Below are 21421 nucleotides of genomic sequence, written 5' to 3'. Positions count from 1 at the left end.
ACATTGACTTGCGTAACAGCGAGATGACAACAGTGAAGGTTTAAAAAACCTGCAAACTTCCGGAATAGTGAATTTCGCTGCCAGGAAAATAACCACTTGGCCTCCACTAATGACCACATCATAAACAAATTAAACCCACCAAAGTGGGGGGGGGGGCTGCACCCAACCACCTAAATATACCAACTCTGATATCGCACTACAGAGGTGAAAAGGGCAAAAGTCACCATGGTGGCCAAGTGGTTAGTTTCCAGGAGGTGAAATTAGCTATTCTGTGAGTTTGCTGTTGTCATCTCGTTGTTTACACATGTCGACCTTCTGGTAAGTCAACAATTTCAAGAGGAACCACCAGAATAAATACTAAAAAATAAGCTTTTAACAAAGATATCTTTCATATCAAATAAATACTTCATCAGGTTTGTGTGTCAAAAACAAATCCTAATATGAATGAACATGTGTACAGATATACAACTGAAAACCTAAGTAGGATGAAAAAACAAAAAATAATTGCTAAGCTGGAAATACAGTGATAAATGTTAAAAAATAAAGCACTAAGGCCATGGGGAGCTGTTAAAGTGCGGCATCTAACTAAGAAAACAGTTTGAGAGTGTAAGACTGCACTCAAAAGTAATTGCAACCTTTAAAAACATAAAAAAGAAAAAAGACGAAGCCCATGCACATTGTGTCCACTAACAGACTTTCACTACCTAAAAGAAAAAAAATGTAACAAAAGTGTTCAGTTTAAAATCTAAAGTAGCATTTAATGTGGAGCCATCCAAAAATGATTAATGTATACATGAGCCACCTAAGGTATGTCCTTTATAACATTGTAAGTTAGTGCTAAAAGAAGTAAACTGTGTTTGATATTTGTTTTTAAACTCAATATAAGCAAGTAATGGCAGCATTAATCAGTCCCATATCAGTCTTTTAAACAGTGGGGCAGTTTTCTGAGATCTAGTATGCTTCTTAAGGAGCAATACTAATTAAGCCCCAGTTTTCCTAAAGAGTTCAGTTTCAGCTGCCACAGTAGTTCACATTTTTCTAAAGGATTAGGGATGTCTCCTTCCAGCTCCAAAAGGTCCACATGGTCAATAATTTGAAATTTAAAGACAGTGTTGCCTTTTGTGTAGCTGCAGGTGCTGAGCCAGTGCATTATTTTTACACTTGGCTCTAATCTCAGAAAGATGGTCAGAAATCCTTCTAAGTCTGAGCATTTTCGCCACATAAAATGCTTCACAGTCACTGCAGCTAGCCCTGTTAACAACCTGCATTGAGCTACAATCACCTCCTGCATTGGTTTTAATCATTTTCTTTAAATACGAGCATTAAAATATGTCTCCCTCCTGTATGTGCTGACACAAGATACAGTTGGCTCCACACTTATTGCTGCATGTATCCTGTGGTCTGGGCCTACCTTCAACCCAACTCCTGATGTTCCTGGCTTTCCTGTACACAAGGGAAGGAGCTTCTCCAAGACTGTCCATTAAATATGAGCTTTCAGTAATTATGGCTCAATTCTTTCTAATAACATTAATGATGCTGTATTAGTCAACAGTAAAAGTCAAGATCCAACTGTCTTTAGATTTGTTGTCCATAGATTTCTTTAACACCCTTCTATAAGGCCTATTAAGTGCTGGTGCATTTGTACTTTTAGTTCAATTATAGGTTCTAAAATGCTTCTTAACATATTGCTTTCATATCCCCTCATCCAAAAAAAATAATAAATTTCAACATTTCAACAGTGGTACTATGTGAATATGTAATGGTGGGTGAGCTGACAACCTTCTATGTGTTACTGTTTTGAGTGAGAGCATGGATTCTAGATTCTTGGTGTAAATACATCTCTGGCACTCTGTACTAGACTGTGTTAGTAGAGGGTTGTCTGGGTACATGAAGCAATTGCTACACTGCCTCAAGGGACCCAAGTCAACAAGGTTGGCAGGAGAAACAAGAGTAGTCTAACTGTCCAAATGCTTGGTTGAAAACTGTTGTCACTACGGGTGACTTTTGAAAAACAATCATGGAGCAGCTTGGCAAATTGATGTTTCTGCCTGTGTTTTAAGAGAAAATTTGCTGAATTTAACTGTCCGGCTTTCACACACAATTGGCGGTAGTGAACGGTGCTCCATGATGTGTAAACAAGCAGAAACCTGCTCAAATGCATGGCCTAAATACCAAAATACCAAAAACTAAAACTTGAAAAAAAAAAAAACTAACAAAATTCAAAAGGACCAATGAGGATGCTTATTCCAAGCACTAGACCAGCCTCCCTTTACCATTCAGCTGCCAATCAAACAATTCTCTCACAAAAGTGCAGATAGGCCCCTTCCAATCAAAGATGGCCTGAAAAATATGCTCAGAACAACCAAACCCCTACTAACAGTACCAGAAGCTGCAGGCCTGAATCTGGACTATGCTACAGCTACCCTAGTTTCCGTGTGAAACACTAGAGCATATGTAACACAGCAGAAAAATAGTAGTGAGACACTGAATATATGTTTAAAACAGCAGAAAATCAGCCAGAAGGCTATAAAGAATCATTTAAACAGTTAACAGATCAGCTAATTAACTACTGCTTAGTGGGAAAACCAGAGCAGGCAGAATACATAGATTTGAAACAGAGGAAAAATACCAGTAAATACTTAACAGTGGAAACAACAAGAAAGCTTGCTAAACAGTGAAAACAGCAATAAAATTAAATTTTACAGGCACAGTGTAGCAGGCAATTGCAATATAACAGTGTAGATTAGTACACAGTAAATCCGCGGTTGTGGTGCGGTAGCGTTGTCGCCTCACAGTAAGATGCTGTCCTGTTCGACTCTCAGCTAGAGCGTCTTCTGCGTGGAGACATGCGTGAATGGGCATACCTTCGTTGAAGGTTGTGCATCAGGGCTGGCAACTCGGTATGTAAAAATCAACTGCCAATCATTAGCGGACCGGAGTTCCACTATGGCGACCCCTAACCGGGAAAAGCCAAAAGACACCACAACAACAAGATCAGTACACAGTAAATAAATACAGTATAAAAGTAGGTGCTAAGCAATAGAAAAGTGCAGTAAATACAAATAAGCAAAAAAAACAGGCAACTTATGGTAAGCCTCTAGTTGTCTGGTATCTCGGCTCAGAGTTGTGTCTGATAGACCACCTCAGTTCAGCTCGGTACAAACATAAGTTTTACATTTTTTTTCTTTCTTATAAATAAAGTACGGCTTTTCTCCTGCTATTCTCATAAGCTCACTATCGGAACATAAAATAGGCCAATTCCTTTGAATTATTGTTTTAATTTGACTAGTAAGTCTATTAAATTTCATTAAATATCCTACAGGCTATTTATCAGGATTTTTTACAGTATTACCAATTATATGTGCAACGCAACAACCACCAAGTAAATATGGTCTTCCCTTACCTTCACATTCTGCTTGAACTAAACGGATATTCTCTTCTATAATTTTCTGATTATAACCCCTAGAGCAAAAATCATCTGCCATATTACTTAAATCATTAAGAAAAGCATCATCCGAAGTATTTAGTCTACTCGCAGGAAGAAATCGGCTTTTAACAACACCCTTGTTTAATATGTCTCGGTTGCATACTATTAGCGTGAACATACTGAGTTGTTTGTACATTTTTTTCTATGCATGGTCATATGAAGGCAGTTATTTAAATACGTAACAATGATATCGAGAAAAGTTATGTTTTCTGGTGAAAAATGTAGTTCAAAAGTAAGAACATTAGTAGTCACGTTTAACTCACTCACAAATAACTTCAAATTTTCAATACTTCCAGTCCACAATAGAAAAACATCATCCACAAGGCGCTTATAAAAATAAAGTTATTATTCTGCTACTTAGTTACATCATTTTCTATGTTGCAATGTACATTTCTTACCATTTTGTACTAAGTTTGCATAACTATTTGCTATGGGGGTACCCACTGCTACGCCCTGCAGCTGATGAAAGAAGTAATTAAAAAGAAATATTTTATTTAATATGAATTCTAACATAGAACATATGGTTTCAATCTTAGATAGATACAGAGTAAGTATTATGTGCACAAAGAAACTCTCTAATAAACTGAACTCCTATATCATTTTGAATCATTGTGAACAATGATTTGATGTCTAAAGTGACTAGGATTATATTCTCGTGTATACTACCTTGTAAGAAATCATACAATGCACTAAGAAAATCATTCATTTCTTTGATATAACTATTGCTATACACAAGCAAATCACATAACTGGTTCTCCAAGTATTTTGACATGGCTATGGTAGCCCATTGGCTACCAGAAACAATTGGTCTCGTAGGGGGATTACTTAAGTTTTTATGAAACATATGAAACAGAATTTTATTTGAAAGTTTTTATTGCACATTCTATTTGACTGGGCTGTGTAATTAAACATATGTTTTTATATTTCTATACATTTGTATAGATATTGTAGAATATTTTATATATTGTAGAGCTTTTATAATGATAGGTATGTATTTAAGTTGAATAGTGGTGCTTGAATGTTGCTGCTATTTTATTTAATTGATTTAATTAATTGATTTTATAATAAAAGGGGCTGGCTTATATTACAAAAGAAACAATGATTTTCATTTTTTAACTTGCACTGATAAAGTCTGTTGGGCATGAAAGCTTTGCATGTCTTAAAATACAGTGCTCTGATAGCACAGATTTATTTATTTGACATTTGTTAACCGGGTTAGTCCAACTGAGCCAAAGGCTCATTTTTAGTGGATACCCGAGGAGAAAAGCTCCAGATATTTTACAAACTTGTAGAAGTTAACATTATTACAAAAAGTATATATTATGTAAAATGCATGAGGTAAATTAGCTTCATATCACATCACTGTAAACAGGAGTTGGGGAAAAAAGTTAGGTAACAGTTATGAAAACAGTACAATAAATGAGAATATATTCAAAGTAATTGAAAAGTATACTAGGTGTTGTAATACAATTATGTTGCAATACCTGGAAGAATGAAGTAGACAATATAAGACAGAGAGAGAAGGAAAAAGTGGGTAATAAGTTGTTTAGTAAAAGATGAATTGGTACTACAGTTCTCATGTGGGGGGTTGACATGTTCAGGACCATTTCTTTAGTAAGTATTGTTTGTTTATATTTAAACCGTTGTTGTCGGAGATCTGTCTTATGTTAAGTGGGAGTGCATTCCAGGCCTGGGCCAGATAACTTTTAAAAGGACTTACCGATGTTCTTATTAGATTTGTAAATACTGAGGAGAAGTTTGTCAGTTGTGCGAAGGTGACGATGGGGGCAGTAATAAGATAAAAGGTTAGAGACAGAGGGGCAAGAACCGGGATTATTCAGTAAGGAGTGTGTAATGTTAAGTTGAAGAAATAAAAGTTGGTTAGAGAATTCGGGCCATTGAAGTGCCTTAAGGGCGAGGCAGTGGTGGGACTTGGAGGGGAGATTAGTGGCAACTCTAGCAATTTTACTGTAGGTTTGTTCAAGTTTGGAGAGTAGTGTAGCTGGAATATTAGGATAGGAGCAGCATACAATAGACAGGGTAATAGAAGAGATTGGGCTAGGGAAAGTTTTGATGATGGTTTAAGGAATTTCAGATTATGATATAGACCAAGTTTCTGATGGGTTTTCTTTATACATTGTTGGATGTGTACTTCATATTTTAGTTCATCAATAATGGTTCCAAGTAACAAACAGAAATATACTGCAGTGTGGGCAAACTGGCGTCCCAAAGAAACAGCAAATGCAGCAAAAAGAAATAGGAGACATCAGACTAAGGTAGATAAAGCTTAGAAAAACTCCAAATTTAATCCACAAAAATAGTACACACAATGGTGAGCACTTTCGTAGCCAAAGCTACTTCTTCAGACAACTCAATACATTACTCACTAGTTTTTAAAATAGTATCAGCCAATCAAAGCCAGTTTCCAATTAAAACAATTGGCCTAAATACTATTAACTTAAAGTAATAGTACTAAATAAAAAGATAAATAAACTAACAACAAAACATTATCTATTAATTACAAAGTATCATTTAAAATAGGATAAAAGTATATCAAAAATATATAAAAAACATATCAAAAAACATATCTACGTAGTGGCTTATTAATTAATACAGGTTTAATACAAACATTTAACCAATCTGCACCAGCAACACAAACCACGAATACACAAAAATGAAAACTCCGCTGTATGGTACAATAAAGGCTGTCCTCCACAGAAATACACCAAATACTGCTCAAAAAAAAAAAAAAAAAAAAAAACCGAGCACTGAGCGAAACACGAACACAAAACACTTTAATTCATAAAAAACATAACAACTAGATTTAGCGCGCTTTCATCTCGTGCACCGAGACTTCATCAGAATCAATTACTGTTAATCAGTCCACTGTTTAAATATCCTTCCATATCATTCAATTAGTTGTCATGGTGATGAATACAATTATATTAAAGTTAAATACAATAAAATATAATCAAGTTACATTGTTCCCTATTAAAAAACATATATATGTATTACTAAATTAATATATATATTGTATAAAGAAAAATTCTTTGCTAAACATCATATTGTAGAATTATAAAATTATAAAATATATCATATTGTAGAATTGTAAAAGTATAAAATAATAAGGAATGCTGCCATGTATATTGTTAATAGACTAGTTGGTACATATAATATATATTAATTGAAATTGGTATACAATATGTATGAATCCCCTAAAAAATAAATGCAAGATAATAATAATAAAATGTCAACATACTAAAGTACATAAATATTAAAATATTAAAAAATATATATGTTATCTTTATAATAAATGTAAAATCAATACATATAACATAAATAAACAATAACATATATAAAAAAAAGTGTATGTATATATGCAATGACATAATTGTATATTCCTGTTTTTCTTTATACAATATATATTAATTTAGTAATACATATATATGTTTTTTAATAGGGAACAATGTAACTTGATTATATTTTATTGTATTTAACTTTAATATAATTGTATTCATCACCATGACAACTAATTGAATGATATGGAAGGATATTTAAACAGTGGACTGATTAACAGTAATTGATTCTGATGAAGTCTCGGTTTTTATGAATTAAAATGTTTTGTGTTCGTGGTTCGCTCAGTGCTCGTTTTTTTTTTTTTTTTTGGAGCAGTATTTGGTGTATTTCTGTGGAGGACAGCCTTTATTGTACCATACAGCGGAGTTTTCATTTTAATACAAACTTTATCATTTAAACCTTTACCCATATTGGCACGCATCCTAATAATCCACTCGAGCTCTTTGGTCTCTACCAAATTCCTAAATGCACCACCTCTACATCCTACTTGGACTTTTTCTATTACCATGAATTTAAAGTTATGTGACACACCTGAGACCACAACATTTCTTGCTAAGGCATTAGTCTCTGCCCTTCTATTTACATCATAGATGTGCTCTCTAATCCTATCACAGAACCTCTGTGTAGTCATACCCACATAAAATTAACAACATGTGATGCAGTAGGCTAAGTATACAATATTAGTGGTGTTACAATCAGCTGAAAGTCTGAAATAAATTGTTCTTCCAGTGTCAGGATGTTCAAAGTACCCCTTTCTATCAATATATGAGCAATAATTACAGGGTTTGGTTCCATGAGCATATATTGTGGGTTGGATACTCATCTCTTGCTCATATCTGGGACCACATAGAAGTCTTTTGAGGGATTTCTTATTTTTGTAGTCATACTTAAGGGTATGCCGTGGTGGTTACCTCACAGCAAGAGGTTCTCCCATTCAATTCTCCGCTTGGCTTGGGAGTGCCTTCTGTGTGGAGTCTGCATGTCCTCCCCGCGGTTGGGTAGCATTCGAAAGACATGCGTGTGTAAATGGGCGCACCTTCGTTGAAGGTTGGGCGTCGAGCTGGCACCTCGTCGTTTCGTAAAAATCTGCTGCCAATCATTAGTGGACTGGAGTTCCGCTTTGGTGACCCCTTAGCGGGAAAAAGCCAAAAGACAAACAACAACAATAACTTAAGGGTTTCCCCTACCAATGTTCTAACCTGGTCATCAGAGCATAGTATATTCCAATTCCTATAGTAAATGTTTTGTAGCAATCTAATATTGCTAGCATATATCAAGGAAATCCTTAAAGGATTGCACTTCATGGTTCTTTCTTAACATGCTTGGTTGTGACTAGAAAAATATGGTTGACCCTCTTTTTTTCCTTTTAGAAACCATGTCGGAGGTATTGGAAAGGACCTCCCTTTTCCCCATATCCTCTCTCTGAAAATCTCTCTTCTAGTTGGTGTAATTCCCTTTCAAATTTATCATCCTCTGTTGTTAATCTGGAAGTCCTTAGTGCTTGCCCTTTGATCACATTTCTAAATACATGTTGGGGGTGCATGCTTTGCCTTTGCACATAGGTATTCCTATAACATTCTTTACGAAAATGGTGTCAAGTAGTTTGGTATGAGGTTCAGGTTTAATAATGGTATTGTTGAGGGAGGTAATGGAGAAGGAGGATTTGGGATGAGCTAATGTTCTAGGAAGGAAAAGAAGTAGCTTGTTTTTTTTTTTAGGCTTAAGTACCAGTTGATTGTCTAACAGCCAAGTTTCAACTGAGGAAAAGGTGTTTCGGGTTAGCGTTAAGAGACCAAGGAGACTCTAAGCAGTGGTAAGAGTTGAATCATCAGCATATTGTGAGAGAGTTGAGAGCTTGCAGGCAGAACATAAATTGTTGGTGAAAACATTGAACAAGAGGGGGCCTAAAATAGATCCTTGAGGGACACCAGTGTTGACTGAAAGGAAAGGGGAGAAGACAGTTTGCCATCGAAAGGATTGTTGTCTATTAGTGAGGTAACTCGAGAACCACCTTACTGAGGAACCAGAGAGCTTGAGATAGGAAAGTTTAGTGAGAAGTTTAGCATGAGTGTCAAAGGCCTTAGAGAGATTGAGGAATAAGCAGGATACTAACAAGTTGTTGCTGCATCCTGAAAACCTAAAGAAAGGTTTTCAGGATGGTTATTCAGCGGAATATCTGTGACAAAGGAAAAGATGAGTACTTATATTAATTGCAAGAGGAGCTTCAATGTTGTTGTCTTTCTGCTTTTCCCGGTTAGGGGTCGCCATAGTGGAACTCCGGTCTGCTAATGATTGGCAGTAGATTTTCATGAACACCGAGGTGCCAGCTCGACGTTCAACCTTCAACGAAGGCATGCCCATTTACGCATGTCTTTCAATCACCCACCCAACCGCGGGGAGGACATGCAGACTCCACACAGAAGGCTCTCCCTGCACTCCAGCCGAGAACTGAACGGGAGAACCTCTTGCTGTGAGGCAACAACGCTACCGCTGCACCACCAAGAGGAGCTTCAATAGTGAACAGAAAAGGATAAAAAAGATAATGGCAGATGTTTGGACCATTGGTTTTTCTTTTTTTCTTTAGTTGGATCTAGTTTTTTACCAGTCTGGTACATTTAGTTGCCTCCTACTGGTGTTTTTTTTTTCCTTTTGTTAGTATTAAATTAATAGATTTTAGGGGGTATAGCTTTTTTTTTTGGAGAGCTTTCAATAAAATAAGTTTTCTAAGATGTGACATAGGCTCAAATGGATATGACAAAAAAAATACAACTATATTAAACTTCAACCTTTTATATAGTTTTTCTTTGTCATATCCATTTGAGCCTGTCACATCTTAGAAAACTTATTTTATTGAAAGCCCTCCAAAAAAAAAAAAAAATAAGCTATACCCCCTAAAATCTATTAATTAAATACTAACAAAAGGAAAAAAAAACACCAGTTGGAGGCAACTAAATGTACCAAACTGGTAAAAAACTAGATCCAACTAAAGAAAAACCAAAGGTCCAAACATCTGCCATTGTTATCTTTTTTTATCCTTTTCTATAAAAGTTCAACCTAGGGCCATGGTGGTGCAGCCGTTAGCATTCTCGCCTCACAACAAGAGGCTTTCCAGTTTGATTCTCTGCTGGAGTGCCTTCTGTGCAGAGTCTGCATGTCTTCCCCGTGGTCGAGTGAATTTGAAGACATGCATGTAGGTGCATGTGTGGGTGTGCCTTCTTTAAAGGTTGGGCGCCGGGCTGGCAACACGGCACCGTAAAAATTCACTGCCAATCATTAGCGGACCAGAATTCCACTGTGGCAACCCATAACCGGGAAAAGCCAAAAGACAGTTGTATATAAAAGTTCAACCTGGCAAACAGTGGATACCTGTAACACAAAAGCTGGACCTAGACATTTAACAAAAATGTGTTGTACATAAAAGGTGGCAATAATAACTTTTTAATACAATGGTGCCTTCTGTAATGTCTTTAAATGTCAATAGTCTCACAGATAAATACAAAATGAAAGAATAGTGAATTATATTAAAAATGTAGAGTGCAAACAGAACATGTGATTTTGATAAAGATTTTCAGGATGGTTATTCAGCAGACTATCTGTGACAAAGGAAAAGAGGAGTACTTGTATTAATTTCAAGAGTAGCTCCAACAGTGAATAGAAAAGGATAAAAAAATAATGGCAGATTTGCAGTGCTAAGGGGGCTACTGGCATATATTTATATTTCACCTACAACTGCTATAATGGAGCTTAAAAAAATTCTGGGAGAAATCAAGTTTTCGACAAGGAATATTTCCTTACAGGTGGGGACTAGAATTTGATTTATAGCAGTGATGATGTGTCTGTGGGGCACAGAAGGGAAAGTATAACAAGGAGGATAGATTTTTGAAGAGATTTATGAAAATATTTGGCATTCAAGATGTGAATTCAGTAATAGGAGTTCAGACTCAATTTACAACTTATTCTCAAGATATAAAAACTGGGCTAGGTTAGACAGAATTTACATTTCACAGGAACATGTGCATTTAATTGAAGGTCTTGATAGATACCCAATAACTATTTCAGATCATGTGCCAATAATTAAAATAAAAACACAGGGTGATGAAATAAAAAGGAGACAGTGGTGCTTTCCCACTTATCTGTTGAAAAGAGTGGAATTTAAGGAATGGGTATTGGAGATTATTCAGGAGCTATTTGAAAGGACAGAAATTACTTCTTAAAATATAGCTAGGGAGTGGGATAAAATCAAGGTGGATTTTAAAAACAGGGTGGAAATAAAAAAAGGGAGCTATGTCTAAGAAGTAACAAGAATTATTTAGAGGGACTGACAAATGTTAACGTACTGCAGAATAGGGGGACTCTCACAGAACAAGAAGATGATCAACTCCAGAATGCTACACAGAAAATAAGGGATTACCTCAATAATATACACGAGTTTAGAAAGATTGCTGTTAAGCAACTGTTTTTTGATAACACTAGAGCACAAAAACGTATAGCACGATGACTCAGGCAACAGAAAGTAGAAAGCACTGTTGCCAAGCTTAGGGAGTCTATAACAAGGAAGGTAACAAGAGATCTTATAGAGGTATTAGAGATATTTTGGAAATTCTATGAAAGTCTGTATAAAGCAGAGAAATATGGAAATCAAGAAAAGATACAAATGGACATGTTTATGGAAGAATGAGACATGCCAAATTTAGAGGTACATAAAGCTCAATTACTAACAGTTAGGATAGGAGTAGATGAGATAAAAATTGATATATAGCCAATCTACTGGAAAGTTCCCAGGAATAGATGGCATTTCTGTGGACATTTGGAAGCTAGGAGGAAGAAAACTGATAAAGATCTGGAAGGTTTTAAGAGTATTTTAAGAGAAGTACCAACATCCTGGAAGAAAGCATTGGTATTTGTAATACCTAAAAGAGGATAAAGATCTATCAGATCCAGCTTCATACAGGTCCATTTCAATATTAAACCAGGACAATAATGGGTTAATTTCAATAATGCCTAAAAGAATGGCAAACGTAATGCAAAAATTGATAAACATGGATCAATGTGATTTAGTGGAGGGGAGGCAAACATTTGATAACATTAACAGAACACTGATGATCCAGAAGGAAGCAGAATGTAAGAAAACAGCATTATTGTTGGTGGGTCTTGATGCAGAGAAAGCATTTGATAGAGTAAGTTGGAGCTTTATGAGCAGGGCAATGGAAGCATTTCCATTTCCTGAAAAAATTATAAGGTTGATTTGGAGGATATATGAAGGACCAGAGGTGAAAATTAAAGTAGGTGGGGTCCTCTTTGATATTTCTGCTTGAGCAGAAGAACCAGGCAAGGGTGTCCTTTTTCTCCTTTGTTATTTGCATTATATTTAGAACCACTGGCAAAGAAAATAAGAGACTCAGAAATTCAAAGACATAATTGGTATGGTAGTCAAGAAAAGCTGGATCTGTTTGCAGATACTATTTTATACCTGATAAAACCAGAACGAGACATTAGTGTTGTGGAACATTCTGAGATGGTTTCAAATCTTTTTGGGATACAAAATTAATGAAGCTAAAACAAAGGCAATAACGGTAGATTATATTCCCACATTTGAATTGGTTTAGCAATATTCATATTTATGGGGACATGATAAAATGAAGTATTTAGGAGTATAGACTAAAATGATTCTGGTTTGGCAGTTAAGGATGTGTGGGAAGAGACTGAACAAATGACAATACAAAAACGGAGAAAATGGAAGCTTTGTTATATGTATATGGACAGTAAGATACAAGCAGTTAAAATGTTTTAGCCCCATTATTCACAGACAGAGGGCAGGCATATTTTATCAACCAGAGAAGTTGTGGATACCAAATGATAAAGAGCTGAAGGACTTTATCTGGGAGGGGAAGAAGGCAAGAGTCAAGTAGGATAAGCTGATTCTTCCAGAAGAACAGGGCTGACTGGGATTACTCAATCTGAAGGGGAACTTCAGAGCTACACAGTTAAGGCTCCAATACATAGCACAAGCAGAAAACTATAATTCAAAGTGGAAAAGGATGATGAGACAGGGGGGAAAGCTCAAGAAACAGGGAGAAATTGGGATTTTAGATGTAGGCCTTTAAGGAGAATAACAATAATCATGCAGATTATTATATCTATAAAGTAGCAGAAAGTATCCCAAGAACTAAGCCAACACAGGAATGGAGAATGGAGAAAGGAGATTCTGCCAATAGGGATGACTGCAATTAGGGATATAGACAACAGGCAAGAGGGGGTTGGAATTTATGGGAGAAAGCTGGCAAAGGAACCAAGGTATTGGGAACAAATAACTAGAGGGGAACAAATAACTAGAGGGGAAATATGATAGAATAGGAAGACACCAAGACTTTATTTGGACTACAGGTTAGAGATTGCCTTACCTATCAAGGATTGATACCAGAATACAGACAAATAAAGAAATGGGGGGGGGGGTTCTGAATGAAAGAACAATACTGGCAGAATGTTTAACAGAATCTAGAACAGAAGCCACTATTAAAAAAAGAATAATTAGTAGAGCATATAAAACATTGCATGATAACTATAGGAATCAATCAGAGCAGGTTAGAAAGGATTGAGAAGAGAGGTTGTATAAGCAATTCACAAAGAAACAATGGAAGTTTATATGTATGTCTCCCGAATGTGCAAGAAAATCTAGAAGATTTAGGATTTTTGCTTGGAAATGTTTACATAGATATTTTTATACCCCAAGTAGACTCCAAAGAATTTTTCCTCAAGTAGACAGCAAGTGTTGGAGATGTGATGGCGAAGAAACCTGTAATTGGGAACATTTTCTGGGAGTACGGTGAGTTGGCAAACTTTAAGGATCCTCTGTGGGATGCACTGTTGGTGATGCTGGGTGGGCAGATTGGTTGTGACGAGGGAGATGACTCTTCTGAGCTATGACTCAGAACTGGAATTGCTTAGACATTTTAAGGCTTTACTGTGTCTAATTATGGTGGCTACCAAAAAAGTAATTACTAGAAAATGGAAATCAAAATCTAAACCAACTACACTAGAAGTAGTGACTATAGTAAGAGGGATAAAACAACTGGAACAGATCTTTAGAAAAGGGTAAAAGCAAACTACATAGGAAAAAATGGGAATTTGTGGGAACAGTACTTACAGGGGAGGAATGAGGTATAAAAGAAGGCAGGACTGAAATGAGCTATGTAATGTTTGACTAAAAATAATTGGATAGATTATAAGTGATGTATAATGTTTGCAACTGTGAGTGTCTCGGTATGGTTTGTGATGTAAAATACTTGCAACTAGGATTGTGTTGTTGTGGTTTGTTTTCATATATATAAATGTATGATTGCCTATGTCATAAGTGGTTTAATAAAGATGTTTCTTGTTTAAAAAGGGGGCAGGAATTTACTAATTTATGTAATGTTGCTTATATTATGATATACAGCAATATATATGAAGTGTAATGTTTGTAAACATGAACTTGTTAATACAGTTTTATTACTTTTATGTAAATGTAAATTTGCCAGTGCTACAAGTGATAATTCAATAAAGGTGTTAAAAAAAAAAAAAGGTAGGTGAGCAAGCTGTGCCTCTTCATTCCTCCCCCCTCAACACCAGCTCCATCAGGGACCAGAGCTTTTAATTTAACTCAAGCTTATAGGGGTTTATCCCTCTGTCAACACAGATGTGGCCATATTAGCCCCCATCTTTTGCCCAGCTGCTAACTTCACAGTCCTGTGTAGTTTATTTGGCCTTCTCCTTTTCCCTGTTTGACACCCTTGCCTTATTCCATTCCTGACACATTACCACAGCTTGTTTACTCTCTTGATTTATTCTAAGTTTCTTTACTCATCTTTGACTACTTCTGCACATCTTAATCCACTCTTCTAAAATCCCATGCCTTTACCTTTTCATTCCTGCCCTTTTCCTGTACTCTTACAAAAAGAAAAATCCATGGTTAAATCCATGGTTTCCCTTGACGTCTCAGAAAACCCAATATGCAACCTATACTGGATCAAAAACAAACCAAGAAGAAACTTTGCAGTGTGGAGGGTGTGAAGTTCAGTCCTTGAACTGTTATGCACCTAGTTCACTAATAAAAATGTAACTGCAAAATGCGTACTACAAAATAATAAAACAGAAAATAGTAGGTAGTCCACAGTTGAGTTAAAATGGAACATCCTTTATTAAACACACAAACAAGTGATCCTAGTTGAATATAATGAAATGCATAAAAAAAGATTTGTTAGATATAATTAGGTTACTTGGTGCAAGGAAGTGGTTACAGAGGGTGGCTTTAAGAGCAATAAAATCAAGTCCTTTAACCAAGTCCCTCATCCTTCTAAACACCATAGTGTAAACTGAGACCATGCTACCTTAGAAAATGAAACTAAAAAGCTAGAGAGAAATTAAAATATATAGTATCAGAACAGCTTATTAAGGCTAAACTACTAATCCAAACTTTATTAAGACACTAACTCACTAACAAAATGATTAACTAATTAACAAAAAGATCTACCACTAGACACCTATCAGAATAAATATTAATACTTATAAACTGAAACACTTTTTTAACAAAGATTACTTTCATACCAAATAAATACTTCATCAGGTTTGTATGTAAAAAAACACATTATAATATTAATGAACATGTGTATAAATCTACACGTGAACACCTAGGTAAGCTGAAAACCACCGCTATAATTGCTAAGCTGTACCTACTATTTTCTATTTTATTATTTTGTAGTACATATTTTATAGTTCAATTTTTATTAGTGAACTAGGTGCATAACATAATTCAAGGAGTCAGCTTCACACTCCACACTGTGAAGTTTCTTCTTGGTTTGTTTTCTTGTACTCTTAGCCATACAGAAAATGTGATAACTGTTGGCTAAACTGTGCCTTAACATGGTTATCCAAGATACCCTCTGAATACTTCAATTTCTGGCACAATCCTATTCCATTTGACTGAGGTCCTCATGATCCAAACTTCAATCAACTCCTGCTCCTTCTGCAATCTTCCAGTTTGCTCCTCAAAGATTACATTCTCTCAAGAGTGGTACTCTTTCTCCTACTCTCATGTTACTCTCTTGTTGTGCCTGGAGAATGATAATCTGTATCAATGCACAAGCTCACCCCTCTTCCTCTACCTTAACTGTCAGGGCCTTAACTTACCTTCTCACCCTTGGCTGCAACCTTGCCATATTCCTGGTTTGGTATTTTTCCTCCTTTGTGACCTCACATCTGATGCCTTTCTTTATACAGATTGCTATTATGCCCCCATCTCTTCCTTCTCTGTCATTCTTGAACAAACTATAGCTACACATTGCAATGTCCCACCCCCAACCCACCTTGTCAACTGTCCATGTTTCCGTGATACCAGCAATGTTCGCTCTCCCCTTTTGTACCAGTGCTTGCTACATCCTCAACCTCTTACCAGATAATGTGCAATGTAGCATGAGACTAGCAAGGCACAGTCCAAGTCACTGTTGCTTGTTTATCTGCTATGTCTTGCATCTCCCATATTCTAACTACTGGCAAAATGCCTACTTCCATCTTCTGTTTTTATCAACCCCCCCATCCATTATAATTTAGCAGAATGACTGCTGAGATGTTCCTTACCAACCAATAACAAAGAACTGTCCATTCTGGCAAAGATGAAGCCTGTCCCCTCTATACATGTGGTCTTTCCTAGATCTTCCAACATCCTACTACCAGTCTCATGCCTTTTTCCTTGGTCCATTACCAGTGGTCATGTCCTTGCTTCTTCGTGCCTGGAGTTCAACAGACACGTGTACTAAAGCTTCCAGATACAGAAAGGAATCGTATATGGCTAGTACAAAACTCTGCTACTTGATTACTAACTTATACTTTATGTCATCATTACAAAACACACGTTTTTCTGAGTCTTCATTGGCTACCTGGTAACTTTGGTATCACTTATAAAATTGGTCTTGGTTTATTTATCCCTAAATAGAAAAGCCCTCCTGCCTCAAACAGTTGCTTATACTTGTATTGTCCTACTGGTCTCCTCTGATCAACTTCTAGTGATTTATGAGGGTGCAGCTCATGAAGTGCAGGTCTTTTGCTCACCAGGCACATCTAGACTCCACTACATACATGGCTTCAGAAGACCCACACTGAAGCTCAGTTTCAAGAGATCATTCAAAACTCACTTGAAATTTACATTTTAATTTCAGAATAACCATCTTTCCAAACTGCTCAATTTGATGTACAAGCTGCATCAAATGACACATTTACATGTATTCATATACATCTCTAAAGGTTCACTTGTTCAGCACTACATTTTAATTTAGGATAACCATCTTGCTTCATTACACAGTTTTATATATACTTTAGTTGATATAGTATTTGTTGTATTTACACTGTAGATGCTCCTTGTTTGATTTTTATGTACATGTGCTTATCTTAAAGACCTACAATAACATTGACCTTCAGTCTGACATCAAGCATCTGCCTAAAGTAGAAGGCTTGATCTGATAGCACTACCATGAAAAGACCAGCTGTGCCAACCACAGGCTGAGGAGTCCTTTGCCTGGAGTATGACCAAAAACTTGCAGTCTGAAGACTTAACATTTTGTTGGATCAGGACAGTCAAGAGCATGTTCCACCTGACCAGTCAAGTAAAATACACAACCCCAGAGTGGGAAAAAGGGTGTGCCTTCCCCGGGCCCTTAATTATCTGCTAATGTAAAAGATGGTAGACGTTCAAGCCTTTGCTACTACAGTATGAAACTCACTTTATTTCAGGGCAAAAGGGCTGTTTCAGAAGACAGTTTAACACAGAAGCTATTTTAGGTTTCTCTGGTCTTTATAAAATCTTCCTGCAGAGTCCTGGGTCTGTGTTGAGCCCTCTTCCCAATCCCCTCAAAAAAGGAACGCACAATTTGATACACAGCCAGGTCAGAGGTCATTTCTATTCTCTCTTTGCAGATGACCTTAATGAACTAGGGACAATTCAAGCAGGTGATTTACATTATGATCCTCTAAGTAGTACAGAGGATGCTGGAAGAGTTCTTGGTTTGTATCTGTTGACCACAACACTTAAAGTGTTAGCTTTAAACATCAACTGTGTGAACATTACATCAAGATTCAGGCCTGAGATCTTAACTATGTGAATGGTAGAAAAGAAATGGTGGGTTCAGAGGCTAAGCATGCTTTCCTTGAAAGCCACATGACGGCATTATGCTTACCCCCTGAATGTGAGACCTTTACAGAAAAAAATGGAATGGAAGAAAAGATGAAACTCAAACTGTCCACGGTAGATCCCTGATCTTACATCTCAATTTAAACTTGTTCTCTTCAAAGGACCCTGTGATAAATGAACACCTTTAAAGTCAGTGAATGAAGACTTTTTTAGACTAAGATACCATGATACAGGGTTACCTTCAACAGAAACAAAATTGTGCAAAATATTCAATTACTGATACAGCTTTTGTTATAACAAATTTCAGGCAAAGTGTGTACGATTTCTGAAAGCTCCTCTTAGTTTTAATTATGTTCATTGAAGTAACCAAAGATTTGATAATCCATAAAAAGTTTATTTCTGGGCAAAAGAAAATCTGAAAAAAAAAACATATGAATGACATAATTCTGCAGTTTGACTTATTTTATTTTAAATAAGGTATGCATATGACTTTCAGAAGGTTATAATACATGTGGTCAACAAATAACCGGTTGACCATTATCTCCTTGATCTAATTTTCCTAACAATATGTGCAGTTATAAGGTTTGACTATAATACTACAGCTTACATAGCTGCTGTTTTCATTTGTGCATAATATTTTGCTTTTCATTATGGTTGTGCAACTGTGAAGCTAGTATATTTAAAAAAAGAAGGGTGTGGGTGGGATGAAGTCCATAACCGGGGGGGGGGGGCATAAGGAGAAGCAAGATTGCAATGTATGCATTACCAGACAGCTACACAGATTAAAATGTTTTTCATATTATGCAAACATTTCTGTATTCTGAATTTTACCATGCATTTTCTTTAACCAATTTACTTGATGGTGGTGAGGAAAAGCTTACCCTCTCTTCTGGGCAGAACACCCTCCCTTCTGTGGGTCTTCTGAACAATGCAAAACACTTTATGAGAGGAAGTGTGCCTTTGAACACTAAATTCCCCATTGCTTACTGAGGAGCTACACACAGCAGTATATGAACATTAGCCTCTAGCTTCACAGGGTGGAATACCTAATGCCACTGCTAAGTGTTACCCAAGTAGTGAGCCAGAGATGTTTCTCCACAACAACCAGTCACTCTCATCCTCTCCCACCAGCTCCTACTGGGACCTTAGGTTCTACATGAACTCAGGTCACCTGCAGTGTAGTCAAGGCATTGACTTCCCTATGCCATGGAGCTAGTAAGCTTCAGCTATTGTCATTGTGACGGCACTGGAAAGCACAGGTTTGGCAGCAAGGTGGGCAGGATCCTGAGGAGACAGTGGTTGTAAAGCTGCTCTGGTTAGTGTAAAGCTCAGCTGAGTGTCACAGGTGTTGACTTATCAGTTGCAGCAGTGCATATTTTCACTATACATTGCTAAAGTCTACTGTCCTTCTATATTATTTGGTGGTAGAGTTGCAGATTGTAAGACTGAAGCCCGTCTGTTGACTATAAAATGCTGGCAACAGGTTGAATTTATATGCACATTCATCACATAACTGGTTTGCAGAAGGATGGATATACTGACAACTGGACTTTCATATTCCACAAAACAGGTTTTCATCAAAAGTTGTAAGTATTCTTACCAAGGAAAAGATTAGAGCCACATCCAGCTGAGTGGCACCCTGGGCAGTTCACAGAGCAGTGCCACACCAAACTAAAGTCAATGACCAAAAAGAAATGTCCTTTCAAGTTCCTTGATGCAGTTATTAAAATCTAAAGACATTCATTTAAGTACCTGTGATTACATTTGTACCTGACTGTCGACTCTAATGATGTCTCCAGTGGCATGTAAGGATAAAACCCTGACTACATCCCAGGTTTGCCAAATTTGATCAGTAACATTGGAGTCTCAGTGCTGGATGGGTGTGCCAATACTGGGGGGAGGACAGTGAGGCAGGATGCAAAGAGATAATTCCTCGGAGGAAAGGTGCCATTGTGGTGCTCATTTGGGGGGGGGGGCAAACTTTTTGGCTCGTCAAGATATCATCTGGTGGTAGCAATCATTAGTAAGTCTTTGGAGCATGGAAGGAGTTAAGGGTCTTGAAAGTAATGTAGGTAGCTCCCCCAAACACACACAAACACATTCGGGTGGGATTACACTGTACAAATGGTCTCACTTCCACGATGCTACTGATGGTACAAGTAATCCCATAACTGCTTGTACAGTGACTCCTCCACATGGCTCTCCCCCCTGCACTGTACTGGAATAATTCCCTAGTACAGGGAAATGAATGGGCAGAGTATCACTGCTCAAGGCTTCAGAGTCTGCAGGTACAGAAGCAAAAAACGCACATAGAAAAAAGGATTAGACAGCCACTTTTGGTACAGCAAAGATTTAGCTCACTGAATCCAGAGCCAGCCTAGAAGTAACTGAGTGCAGAGCAAGCAACACGCAACTCTGTCCCTTTTCAGATAACCTCAGAATACAGCTGAAATGCAGCATAGTTGTTAATATGTGAAAATGTCAGTGTTCCTTAAAATGTTACTCTAGGTGAAATGATACATCTTATGAGGATTCTACCTTGTCCCAGATTTTATATGGCTGTGGAAGCAAGAAACCTGCACTGAGAATTAAATCCAAACAGGAAGTGCAGAAATTTGCAGTCTTTTAAAGCAGAGAGAATAAGTTGCTAATTGAGTAGTTTTTTCCTTCCTATGAATAGCAGATTTGGAACTCTGGGACAGAAGCCCAAGCATGGAATACACTGCCTGGGAGACAGCAACTGTTATTCAGACTTGAAAATCAAATGCAGATAGAATTTAGTAATCTCTTTAGCTAATGGCAGTGACAGAAACAGAGTTATTCTGCATGTATTTTTAAGTGTACAGCTGTTTGTACATTTAAGATAAGTATAGTGCTTAATTTGCATTTATTTCAAAAAAGGTTTTATTAACTTGACTTCAAAAGGTTGCAGACAATTGTTAATTTATCAGCATAATCATTGACTAGAGACATAGTGATATCTCAAGTGTTGCTATTCACTTGTGAAGACTGACAGCTTCAAGAAATTGATATCAAATCATACAAATATTTAACATTTACCTTACTTTAAAAGTAAACAGCAATTTTGTTTTTGGTAAGCCAATTTGGACTGGATGGTTCCAGCATGTCACAATGAAAGCAGTGATGGTACCAGTGATATCAAGAATCCCTCCTCAAAATACTTTATGTACATGTGCATTTCTGTGTATGTTTTTGTAAAATAATCCTGGACAGAACCCATACTGTGAAAGTAGCAGACTCCAGATCAGTGACAAGTGGAGTACCACAGGGTTTAGTCCTGGGTCCTCTCCTGTTTGGTATCTACTTCTCTGAAGTACAGGCTAACGCAGACGGTCTTTGTCTAACAAAGTTCGCAGATGACTGCAAACTAGGAGCCATAATCAAAACTCCTATCGATG

The 21421-nt window shown here is 36.9% G+C and overlaps 1 protein-coding gene across 10 annotated transcripts in view; it reads right to left on the bottom strand.

Annotated features, from left to right (window-relative positions):
- DIP2C (disco interacting protein 2 homolog C) overlaps positions 1-21421 on the bottom strand; it is a 2757794-nt gene that overhangs the window by 168773 nt on the left and 2567600 nt on the right. The window lies entirely within an intron of this gene.

Source organism: Protopterus annectens, chromosome 3.part0 (assembly GCF_019279795.1).
Source record: "Protopterus annectens isolate FY-2018-M chromosome 3.part0, PAN1.0, whole genome shotgun sequence".
NCBI lineage: Eukaryota > Metazoa > Chordata > Ceratodontiformes > Protopteridae > Protopterus > Protopterus annectens.
This window is presented reverse-complemented; position numbering and strand designations above follow the sequence as displayed.